General features: G+C 54.4%; 1 protein-coding gene across 1 annotated transcript in view; it reads right to left on the reverse strand.

Annotated features, from left to right (window-relative positions):
- ST3GAL3 (ST3 beta-galactoside alpha-2,3-sialyltransferase 3) overlaps positions 1–3,961 on the reverse strand; it is a 175,992-nt gene extending 172,031 nt beyond the window's left edge. Inside the window, exon 1 of the mRNA XM_017824733.1 lies at positions 3,567–3,961. The gene's annotated coding sequence lies outside the window, so the exon portion shown is untranslated. The remainder of the gene's footprint in view (positions 1–3,566) is intronic.
- Positions 3,962–12,412: the final 8,451 nt, after the last annotated feature.

Genomic DNA, 12,412 nt, shown 5'->3' on the forward strand with positions numbered 1-12,412 from the left:
CCCCGCCCCGCCCGCACCCCCGGAACCGGCGGCCGGTTCCGCTCCCGCCGTGTGCCCGCCCCGCCCCGCCAGAGCCCTGCGCCGCGGCACCTCCAGACCGCTGCGGTGCCCCCAGTCCTGGCACTGCGTGGCCCCTCCAGGCACTTCAGCCCCTGCCAGGCTTGACGCGTTGTCACCGCGCAGCACTGCACCTTCCCCAGCCGAGGCACCTCCGGACCCCGCCGCCACCGCTCTGTACGTCCCCGCTGCCCAGCGCTGTGCCCCGGCAGTGACACGGCATCCCCTGCCCTGCGCTCACTGCATCGAGTGCGCTGCCTCTCCCTTCCGCTGCTGCGCTGCCCACCCTCCGAGCGCTGCTCCGAACGGCCTCACCCCTGCCCTGCTCTGCCCAGCGAGGCGGCAGCCACTACACAGGGAGCCCAGCCCTGCCTTCTGCCGTCACTGCCCCACAGCCCCTGTCCGTGCCGCACACACCAGCCACTGCCTTCACGCCGTCCTCCAGCTCCTGCAGATCCCGACTGCACTGCAGACCCGGCAGGGTCCTGCCCAGCCACTGCACGGCACTGTGCCACCTCCCCGGGCTTCCCAGTGTGGCACAGCCTCCACCACTGGACCACGCCAGGCTGCACGGACCATGCTGGGCGGCACAGACCCCATCAGCTGCCCTCCTACGGCACAGCACAGCTCCCACCACGCAGCCAGTGCAGGTCCCAGGCACTCCCCGAGGTTTTAGGGTCTCCACGTTCTCACTGCACAGCTGCCCTGTGAGCACTGCAGCACCGGGGCCAGCCTGCACCTCGCTTTTCCCATAGCATTGTCCTCTTTGTTGCTGGCCTTGCCGTTACCCCCAATGCTCGTTAGGCAAAGGACAAGTGACAAACTTAAGTATAAGGCAGCACGGGGACAGAATGATAAAGGGAAATTATTAGTCGTGTGGAGAAAAGTCATCTGAAAGGAAAAAAAAACATTAGGAATAAACCTGCATCTTCAGAACAGCACAGCAGCCCAGTGACCCTCCATGTGTCACGGGTAACAGAAGGAAAACAAAAACCACCACGTGAGTTTAAGAGAATCTAAGTAGGATCATTTCTGGCATGGTGGCAGCTCCCAGTGCAGGTGAGCCCAGGTGCCAATGTCAAACAGCAGACACTGCCTTGAGCAGCACAGGGCTGCCTGAGCACTGCCTGAGCCCACTCCCTGGCAGTCCACAAAAGGCAGAGTTCATGCAGGTCACAGGGAGAGCTGGTAGGGACTCACACAGCTCCACTTTCACAGCCAGAAACCTCACTTTGTGTTCCACACAAATGAAGTCAGTGCAAGCTGGCTGCAAGTGTGGCACCCACACAGCCAGGCTTGCAGAACTGCCACACTCCTCTGCAGAGACATAAGGGAGGCACGTGTCTCACTGACATGCCATTAGGTTTTTTTGGATACCAACAACTTCTAGATGCAGCACAGAAGACCATCAGACTCATGCAAACACCCAGGTATCACTGGCACCAATTTCCCCCATAGAAGGTGCGTAGAGAGGGGACACGAGGGCATCTATGCAGCCCTGTCTGTCTGCAGGTCTGTCCTCCCTCTGCTGCCCACACAACCCCCAGCTCCCAGGGCTGACCCACTCAGGATGCTTGTTGCTCTCACCCATCTGAGGCAGCTCCCTTCCCTCCAGCTTCATGGCAAGCTGGTAGCCAGAGCTGGGCTGGGCTGCCTCCTCCAAAGGCCCCAGCTCTGCTGCCGGGCTCATTTCTTCCAGTAGCACCACTGACTCCTGTGCCTCATTGTGTCTGACTGGAGCCCAGTTTTACTCCGCAAACGCTTTAGGCCTGTTTCTGTCTTCCCCTTTTCATCCCTCTATCCATGTAAGCTGGGTCTCTTTTCCCTGCCTCACCTGCCCTGGTCCCAGTGACACGGAGCTGCCTGCACTGCCTGCGCCCGCTGTGCCACATCTGCTCTGTCTGACCCCAAACCTCACCTAAACTGTCCCAACTGTACCACTCGGCCTTTGAACCCCACGGTGTGCAGGCACAGCAGGTGATCTGATTTCAACGATGAGATAAGCAGGGACCTACAGCACGAAGCCAAACAGTGACAAGGCTGGGGCTTGCTCCTGAGCCCGTGTTAGTCACTCGGGAAACCCTACCCCTGTTATCAGGTGTCAGTGTGCTGGAAAGGATGAAGTCACACTTCTTGCCAGCCTGGAAAAAACTCAGGAGAGAAGCACTGTGTATCTTTGAAAATCAGGTACCAGTGCCTGGCAGCTGTCTAACAGCCATGAGATGAATTAACACAGTGATTAGTGGAGTGATTTGGTTCAAGTAGCAAGACTTCAGTCTGAGCGTGTTCCTACTTAGCTTATACGTTTCATTCGCAGGCAGATGTCAAGCTGGATGTTGCTAGGAGATAGACAGCAGGGGAATAATTAAGTCTGATTAAATCCTATCATATTGCTGTGCCGCTTTCCAGAATGCTCTGGAGCTTTTCAAAGCCAAACTGACCAAATGATAGGGCAAGAGCTGCAGCCCATCCTGCTCAACAAAACCCACTTGCGGCAAACCTGCTGAGCCTGTGGCTGCCCACATATCAGCAGAGCATTTCCTGCAGCAACACTGGCCACAATCTGGGGAAAAAAAGCTCTGGCAGAGGGCACAGCTGGTGGCTGCATTAGCAGGTAACGCAGGACAGTTGGACTGGTCACTGCTCAGAGCAGGCAGTGAGGGTTCCTACCCCCATGTCCCTGCATCGATGCTGCATGCTGCTTGGGATGATCATGATGGACTAGGCATGACTTGGGCACAGCAGGTGACCATCAGCAAAGCTTCCTTCTGCCCTTCTTTTGAAAGGAGCCCACCTGGGGCATGCCAAAATTGCTCTGCCCCTCCTGTGTGGTGCTAAGCACCATGGGGCGTTCCCACTGAACTGATGCCTGCCTGCTTTTTTCTTTCCTGGTGGCTGAGCCATACACTATATGAAGGCCATGTAAATAACAGCTACATGTTCTTTTCCCACCAGTAAATAAAGTTATGCTGTAACTATCTGCATCAGATGCCAAACACACACATCAGCCTCCAGGCTTCCTCCATAGTGAGACTCCTAATCTCCTTTTGCTTCTCTACCCTATAAAAATTATCATTCTAATACTCACACTGTAATCCTTCTCCCCAAATTACATGTCATCAAATCAGACCTGATACTAATTAATGCAATATTTTATGATTAATTAAATACCACTAAATACCACAGCAAAGATCTCTTTTAAGTAATGGCTAGATAGAGATTACCTCTGCTGATGCACAGGCTTGGGGAATGCAATCTGGGCTGTAAGACACTTGTATTCTGTCTTATCTCTCTGACTGAACTTGTTTCATTCACACACTCATTATGCTTTATTCTTAAGCGCAGACTCTGTGATCAGCCTGTGGAGAATACTTTGCATTTCTGGTTGTGCTAAGAACAGAAATGTTAAACAGCAGCAGGCCCACACGAAATAAGCTAAACCAATCTGAATTTGGCCGAAAAATTCTGCTACCCTCCAGATGTTTTCAACAGCAAAGAGCCACACTTACCACTACGGGCGCAGGTAAACACCTGGAGCCTGTCCAGTCAGCTCCCCGAGCACTCTGCCCAACTGGACCCAGTTTCCCAGGGTCTTCCTCAGCTGAAGTGACCCAATGGTCCTGCCTGGCAGTGGCTGGTGAGCAGCTGGCCAGCACAGTGCTCAGCGGTTCATCTCCTTGCAGTGATTCCAATACTCTGTGTTTGGTTCACGCATAGTTTCCAAGAGAGGAGGTAGGCTTGATTTGGAGACAAGCGGTGGAGACTCCCACTTTTCTGGGTCTGTTTCAGGAGTCCCTCACCCTCACGTTCAGAAGAGCATCCCACCTCCCTGCGTCTGGCTTCGGCTTGCAGACATACCATTTTGTTCTGCCTTCTGCTTGATTAAAGAGCCTTTCAGAGCCTGGCATTTTCTCTTTGTGACACTACACATATGCTGCTAGCAAACCCCCTCTCATCCGTCTTTCTGATAAGCTAAATATACTGAGTTGCTTAATTCTCTTTCTGCCAGGCTTTTCCTCCCACCCTCAAGCCATTTTTTGCATTTCTGCTCTACACAGCCTCTCTGATTTTCCTGAATCCTTTTCAACATGTAGAGTCCCACAATGAGCGTCCCTAATGCTTTGACACAGGGATTAAATCTGCTTTTTCCTATTTTCTGTCTTAAAGGCCTGCATTAGTCCTTTCTGCCATAGCATCAGGGTAAGCATTCAGGCAGGATCATCCTGAGTCTTTTCCAGACCTGCTGCTGACAGGTTAGAGCCACCTGGGCTGGTCAGCTGGATCTCAGCTGCACATCCAGAACCCTGACGGAGGGAGTTTGGTGATCAGGGACACCTTCACTCCCACACACCTTCCTTGCCTGCTCCCTGTCCTAAAATCATGGATGTCATGGCTGCCTCTCCAGCAGCATCACAGATCAGTCACTGAAAAGATGAGCTTGTATCCACAGAGAGCATGACGCAGGGCACCGTGCCCACAGGTCCTCTGGGGGCCTGAGGACTGCAGGCAGAGTCCAGTGGGATTTTCCTCTGGCCAGCAGTTGTTTTACCCAGCCAGGCATCACGGAGCAGAGGGGTGCCACATTTCAGGGGGCTTAGGGAGCTGAGCCTGGCAGGAGGGAGCAAGCCACGGCGAGCTGTCCAGTAGCAGACATCCCAGCTCACAGTAGGTCACTGTGCTGTGAAAGAGAGGAGAGCACAGAACCAAGTGGTGCCTGTTGGCATCCAGGCTGGTTTGAGCGTCCTGTCTGGGAAATATTTTGCAATGCCTCTTAATATTTTACCCAACCTGTTCAGAGTGACAGCAGTCACTGTGGAATCTGGTGCACTGACCAGTTACTGGGCGGCACACCATGAAAACAGCCTCTTAAATAATAGGCTATGTGAAGGTTCCATCTTTAATTCTACCCCTTAACAAACCAGCTAAAAGAGTCTCTCCCCAGCAGCACCCCCAGTGAAGCCTACCTGAGACCCAGGAGTAAAATGTGGAATCTTGCCCAGCCCATGTGCCATCACTGGATATCACAGTGCATTTCTTCGTGCTGGTGCTGCAGGAACCTGGAAGGAGCCCAGCTCCAGCTGTGGCCACGCTGCTTCTCTGGCACCAGGATTGCTTTCCTTGAGTCTCTGGGATGATCTCTTAATAAACCTGAATTTCAGAGACAGTTGGAGCTGTGATGGCCATGACTCTCAATGGGCTCATCTTGAGCCCTCCAGCCAAGCATTGTCCTGTCCCCTTTTATGCCATAAGAACAGCTGAAAGAGTCAGGTGAGGTAGCAGGTACAGTCCAGCTGCTGCCTCCTCTCAAACGGGAATGGCAGGAGTGACTCCATCTCCCATGCTGCCACAGAGAGGAGGGAATTTGGCAGAGCAGTGGCACAAGGAGAAAGGTCCCCAAACCAGTCATGCTCGTGCCACAGGGCCCAAGTTAATTTGCAAACATTTTGATGACATAATCACAGACTCTCCTAAACATACCTGTTAATTTTAAATGAATGGTCAGTTGGTAGGAGGCCAGTGTGATTAAAAGAGCCAAAGTAATGGGCAGAGAAATGGCAGAGAGCCCCAGACTGCTGCTGGGGAGGTGAAAGCACAGCTAAGGGCATCCTGAGGCTGTTACACAGCACAGACCTCGCAGGGAAACTCTTTCGTTGGCAAAAGGAAAGGTCTGGCTTGTGAGAGTGAGAGCACACTTTGCCTTCTCCACTGCCATCAACAATTCCATAGAATTTTAATTAAAAGCCTGTATTATAAAGAATTAATAAGACTCAAGATTTAACAACTATGTGTATCAACAGCTACATTCTGAGGTCTGTCGGTGAGCCAAGTCTTAATGGGGAGACATCAACAATGGGGAGTGTACCTAGACCCACGGTGACAGTATCCTGATCCAGTGCCATTTAATAGTTCTTAAAACCAATTGCCTGAATGAAAACGTCAAGGCTTACATTTGGGGGTTATAAAATACTGAACAAGGCTGCCTGCTGCTACAGCATGAGCTGCAAGGCCTGGGAAAATGATCACAATGCACAGCACAGTGATGGGCTGCAAAGGAAGTTTCTTGGGAATGGAGAGAACAGGCTGTACCACAGGGTGGAGGATATCCCGGAAAGCAGGGCTGGGAGGTGGAATTAAGGAAAAAAAGCTGAAAAAGAGGGCTGTCCCCAAACATGACTGTTGTTGTGAGCCCACAGCACAGCACCTTGGTTCTGAGAACCATGAATCAGAGAGTCATGGAGGGGATTACCAAGCAGAGCTAGAGCTCTGGCAAAGCCAACTGGATGGCTGGTCCAGCTCTGCAAACTTCAGAACAGGCTCAGAAATCCTGAGGAGAAGCACCACCATAAAAAAGAAGCTAAGGCTTTGGAAATGTGGCAAATAAAGCTGTGTGGGATGTGAGGAGTTCAGGCTACTCCACTGCCCTCGGAGAGGGTCTCCTTGCCAGGGGGAACAGAGCAGTGCTGTGGGCAAAGAGAAGTGCAGGAGCCAAAGGTGAAAAGTTGAAGATGGGAAAAACTCAAACCTGAAAGTAAGTACAGCATGGTCACTGAAGGCTGCAGGGACAGCCATCCCCACCGTGCAGTAGCCTACAAATAAGATTAGATGGTCTCAACTTCAGTTTTTTGACATCTGTGGCTTGAGGATGAAGAAGGGCTGCTGCATGGATGTGCTTGCTGTTTTGCCCTGACCTGTGTGCATCCTTGGGTTCACCCCTCCTGATCTCCTGTCCAAACAGCTCCAGCAGCAAAGAGGAGACAGGGATTGATTCCTGTGTGATGGAAAAAGCAGTAGAAAGGGTGTGGATGGGTCAGCCTGAGGACAGTCTTCTTCACCTGCTCTTCCAGCTCATGCACATGTCTTTCTAAAAACAGGTATGACAGCCCATGCTGGCTCTGTGGCATCACACTGCCTGTAGCAGTGCTCATCACCAGCCCTTTACCCAGAGAATGCCTCATTTCTAGCCTGGAGCTTCAGTACTTAATTACTAGTACTGGAGCAAGCACCTTCAGCTGGCCTGCTGTGGTGATGGGGCCATGTGGCCATGGGCTCCTCTTTACAGCCTCTTCAACCTGAACCCTGTCTTATCTCCACTGCTCCCTGGTGAACTAAAGCCTCAGAACCCAAGTAACACACCTGCGACCTTCATGCAACACAGCAAACAGCTCTGTTGCTCATACTTGTCTCTCCCACACGTGCCCAAGTGAGCTGATGCCAAAACTCACAGCATAAGCAGAGCAGCAGAAGTGCTGGAGTCAGTGTCCACTTCAGATTTACAAACCTTCCCCACTCGCATTGCTCTGATCTGTTCCCCACGTGTCCCGAGAAATGGTTGGCCACGCTGCCTCTGGTAAGCAACTCCCAGGGTGTGCCTGGTCTGCAGAGCCACAGGCTGCACCCCTCCATGGGTGGCTGCCCCTCTCAAAACCCTGTGATGCACCAAGGGTCATCAGCACCTCCCAGTATGGAGGGCCATGTGCCCAGAGTGAAGACACTCTTGGCAGCATCCCACTGCCTGCCCACCCAAGACCAGGGCAAGCATGATGCTCAGGAAAGGGACCAAGGAGATGGGAGGCAGCAAGGGCAGGGGGCAAGAAGAAGCAGGAGGAAAGAGAAAGCACCAGTTAGCTCTAATCCTCCCAGTCACTGGTAGGTGGTGGAGGAGGTGCTGGTGTTGCTGGTGGAGCTGCTTCACCTGTGGGCCCAGGAGCAGCTGCTGGGCACAGGGTGCTGGGCTGGAGGGGCCCAGCTGAGGCAGCCCTGCCGTGTCCCAGTGCCTACCCTGCTCCTGGGTGCTGAGGCTTATCTGCTCCTCTTGGGAAAGGGAAGAAAGGAAAGAAGCCACCCAGCATGTCCTGGGCTGTAGGGCAGAGAAGGGTCTGCGTGGGAGGGTGCAGGGGCTGGATTTGCACTGCCTTGACCCCTGTGCTTCAGGATGTGGCCAGGGATTTGTGGTCTGCCGTGGGGCATGGACATGCTGTGTTTTAGAGATTCAGCATTTGTGGCAACCTGTGCATTCTTGCAGCTGCTTTGCATGATGGGGAGTTAGAGCAGCCAGGGGGAAGTGCCTCTGGATGCTATGCTGTGTTTGCTGGCAGGACATGGGCTAACAGCAGCCATGAGGACTCAGGTGCCAGCCACAGGCAGGGGACACAGACACAGGGGTGCTGCTGAAGCACCTCAACCCCCCCAGGTACATCACCCACAGTCACACAATCCCATGGTGGTAGGTACAAGTGAGAACAGGACTTAGGGAACGCTAGGGAACTACTTGTGTAGTAAGTGGGGTCCTAAACAGTGCATGTGCAAAGCTGCCAGCCCCAGAGGACTCTGCCCCTGCCCCAGCAGCTACAGGGGAACAGCCAAGCCAACAGGTCCCTCACAAACAGCTCACAGGCAGCTGCAGCCCACCCAGCCTAGCTGCAAGAAAGCAAGGACAGACCTCAGTCTCTCCAACAAATGTTCCCCACCCTACCCCCTGGGAACCAACTCACTGTGCCACAGCCAAGGGAATATGAACTTTCTGCAGCCATCACATGAACCACTGCTATGCTGGGGGATGCTGGCAGGTCCACAGGGCCAGGCAGAAGCAGCTTCTGGAACTTTCCAGGGCTCAGCAGCCAGTCAAGGGAGGCTTACACCTGCAGCAGGGCTGGTCCTTCCAACGCAGGGATGGGGGAAGCTAACCACAGCGAGGTGTTGGTACCAGTGACATCCTCCCTGACAGACTGGTTCCTGGTGGATGGCGTAGATTAACACTGCTGATTTGCACAATTGCCCAGACAAGTCCTGTGTTCAGAGTCCAGCACCTACAACCCATCTGGGTTGGCATGTGAGCCCTGGTGTGAAGCTGGCCCTGGTGTGAACCCAGCCATAGACCCTGGCACTCCTGAAGTGTTGGGCAGTCACCCCCTCTGCCAGCACCCAGGACACATCCATGGCTTGGCACTGTCACCTCCCAGCAGCACTGTGTGTCATTGTGCATGCCCAGAGCATCGGGCTCCTGCTTCATGCCAGGCATCCCCAGCAGTGGTGGAGGACCAACTACAGACAAGCCTGGCCACAAAGGGATGGCCTCCTGCCCCAAATCTCCTGTCCTCCAGCATCTTACCCAAGTGACCTCCAACTCACCACTCCTTCCATGCTGTCAGCTGCAGCCCCACCCGGGGCTCTGCCAAAAAGAGAAAGCTCTGATCCCTTCTTCCATACCACTTTCCAAGCCTCAGGCCCTGCAGAAAAGCCAGACTCCTTAGCTGAAGGGGCTCCCCATTTCTATGACAGCAAGTGACCATGTGTAATCACGTTGCTGCCCATGCTTCACTCCCACGGCATCATCTGCTCAGATTCCTCCCTCCTTTTCCTTCACAAGCCAGGAAACACCCTCAAGGTCACGAGCCAGTGAGATCTGGGGAATTCATTAACCTGCTCTCTCCAGAGCAGCGAAACTGCATGAGTTCAGAGAGAGAAGGATGGTGGTATCCTGCACCAGTAGCTCTTCCCAGCAAGCCCAGAGCCACAGCACCAGCCACTGCTGCCTTTCCTGAGGGAACGGCCCATGCTCCTCCCATTGCACCAGGTGGCTGCAGCTGGGAGAGGCATCGTGTGGTCCGGATATGGAGTGAGCCTGTCATCTCTCCCTCATCAGCACAACCAGGCCTAAAAATATCCCAGAGTGGGCTGCTGGTGGTTGTGCTACAGTCTCTCCATTATGCAGATGGAAATGGCTGGTCCCTGCCAGAGTGCCTGGGGCAGCACCAGCTCCTCCGCCCTGCACTGGCACAGGATGTTGGGATAATTATTGGGTAATCTCCATCGTGGAGGAGTGCCAGGGACAGACCATGGCACAGAGCATCCCAGCCAGGCGCAGCATCACTGCTTGGGCTGTCCCAGCCAGGGCAGACAGACAGCTCCACAGGCATCATCCCTCCTGGGTGCATGGGATGGAGCAGGGTGGGGAAGAGGGAGTTTCACAGCCCACTGCCATGAACCCCTAGCAATGATGAAAGGGGGTGCTGCCCAGACAGCCCATGACAAGTCAAAAGTGCACCCAGGCAGCCAAGTTTAACAGCACTTTGGGTGCAAGCACAGCAGCACAGGGAGCTGGAGGGCAAGTCAGCAGAGCAGCCACAGCAGGAGCGGGATCAGCCCTCAGCCCACAGGAAAAGCCAGAGGAGCAGAAGAGCAAGGTGCTGAGTTTGCAGCCAGGCCAGGAAGAGGGCTGGCCTTGTGCCCTGCAACATGCTGGCAAAGGGCAAAGCTGTCAGCTCCTCCCTTCCCATCCCTGCATGTCCCAAATCCACAGGCCTGAGAGTGAGCACGGCTGCTGACACTGAGCCTCAGGCAATCATCCACCCAATAAACCTGAGTGGGAAAAAGAGCAGAGACGTTGCTGGAGGAACCAGGAGGGATGGGCCAGCTCATGTAGGAATGGCTTACAGCATGAATCTAGCCCCAAACAGAGGCTCTGGCTCTGACACAGACTCATGGCTGGCAGACAGAACCAGATTTCATTCCAGCCTGACTGGTGTCCCCAGGATTGTCACAAGCATCCTTGACCCAAACCTGAAGTGCCATCTACTCACCCACTCACCCCACCGTGTGCTATGCTTTCCTCTGCACAGCCAAACCTCTCCTGGAATGGTGACACAGGGCCAAGGACACACTGACAGGGCAGCACTTTGCTCAGAGGGACACACTCCAGACACGGACCTGTCACACCTCTTCCCACCCCAGACGCTTGGCAGTTCCCAGAGCCTGTGGGGAGCTGTCTCCAGGGAGCAGAGCCCTGAGCAATCTCACCTGCTTGTAGGGCTGGAGGACAGGCTGTGCTGGGAGAGGGTGAGACCAAAACACCATATGGCCCAGCCATAGCCAGGCATCTGTTCACTGGGAAGGGGAAAGTCTCCCGCAGCAGGTACCAGGCACTGCTCCAAAAAAGCTCCACAAGGGCTCTTCTGTCCAGTGGCTTCTGGAGGAAGGATTCTCTAGGCAGGCTCTAGCCTGCCTGCCTGCATAAGGGGTGGGGATCTGCTGTGAGAGGTGATGACTGTCCAGCCCCCAGGGATTTCTGCCATGGTCCTAGCCCTGCACCTCTCGCTGGGAACAATCCGTTCAGCCTCCACAGAGCCAGCACATGGCTGGAGGCTGCTTGTTTGTAGTCTGCACAGATGGGCAGAGGACTGATCTAGGTCCCCCAGGGCTGCCCCCACAAGTTGACAGAAGCCAGAGGACACAGGCAGGCAGGAGGGACCCTGGGCAGCTGTCTCAGCCAGCATGGTCCAGGGCAGCAGTGGGGAAAGAGCCAGTGTGATGCCTCACACAAGCAACAGCCCAGTCCAGAACAGGCAGGGCAGTGGGGCAGGAAAGACCTCACTACACTGCGATCCCTTCAAAGGGTTCCTCTGGAGAAGGTGAGGAACAAGAAGCCCTTCCTCAAGCTGGCCCATCAGGTGCTGACGTGCCTGGCTCCCAGCCCAGAGGCTCGGAGTCACGCAGCTCCCATGAACGCTGTCTTTCTTCTCCCTGCTGCAAAGCCCTTGGCAGCCCCTCAACCGCTTTGGCTGGGAGGGAGAAGAGCCAAGGTCTCTTTTTCTGTCCCTTTCCCCTTGCCAGGCTCTGCACAGGGCTGAGGGGCCAAGCTGGGGGTCTCCCTGCTGGTGACAGCACCGCAGCCCCCTGCTCCCACAGGGATCCATGAGGAGCCTTCATCTCCAGCCAGTGAGGAAGAGCAGGGTTGGCCCCAGCCCCACTGCCTGGATGGCTGAGGTTCCAAGCAGGATGCCTGTGCTCCCTATGCAAGGGAGAGTGGCAGAATAAAAGCATTAACACTCCTGCCAGTCCCTGTGGACACCAGCTGTTAAATGGTGTTTGGAAACATCTATCTAGTTGGAACTGGGAACGTCAGAGAGGACTCATGACAGACCCGTCTCTAGCTGCCAACACAACTGCTCCCTTCATCCTGCCCTGGCTCTGCTGGGCCTGAGCAAGCAAAGCTGCATTCCTGCTGCAGAGCCAAGTGGCCTGGGCAGCCATCCACCACAGGCAACTGCAGCTCCAACAACACAAGCTGCTCAGCCCTTTGCTGGAGCTGCTCCTCATTGCCAGTTTCCTTGCTCTCCTGTATCACACCATGGAACTGGATGCAAGTTAATAGCTTCTCTGCACCAGCAGCCGGTCAGCACCCACCACCCATACTAAAGACATCCATGTGCTGCATCCAGGATACTGTCACTTCTTTTTAATTCCTTGTGGCTATCAGGAATGAAGTTTGAGTTAACCCCTGCTGTGAGGATAGGTGAGAAAATTAACCTCAAAAGGTGCAGAGATACTGTATTCAGGAGAAGCAGCAGCACTTGAT

This window comes from Lepidothrix coronata, unplaced genomic scaffold, assembly GCF_001604755.1.
Source record: "Lepidothrix coronata isolate B3197 unplaced genomic scaffold, Lepidothrix_coronata-1.0 Scaffold112, whole genome shotgun sequence".
Taxonomy (NCBI): domain Eukaryota; kingdom Metazoa; phylum Chordata; class Aves; order Passeriformes; family Pipridae; genus Lepidothrix; species Lepidothrix coronata.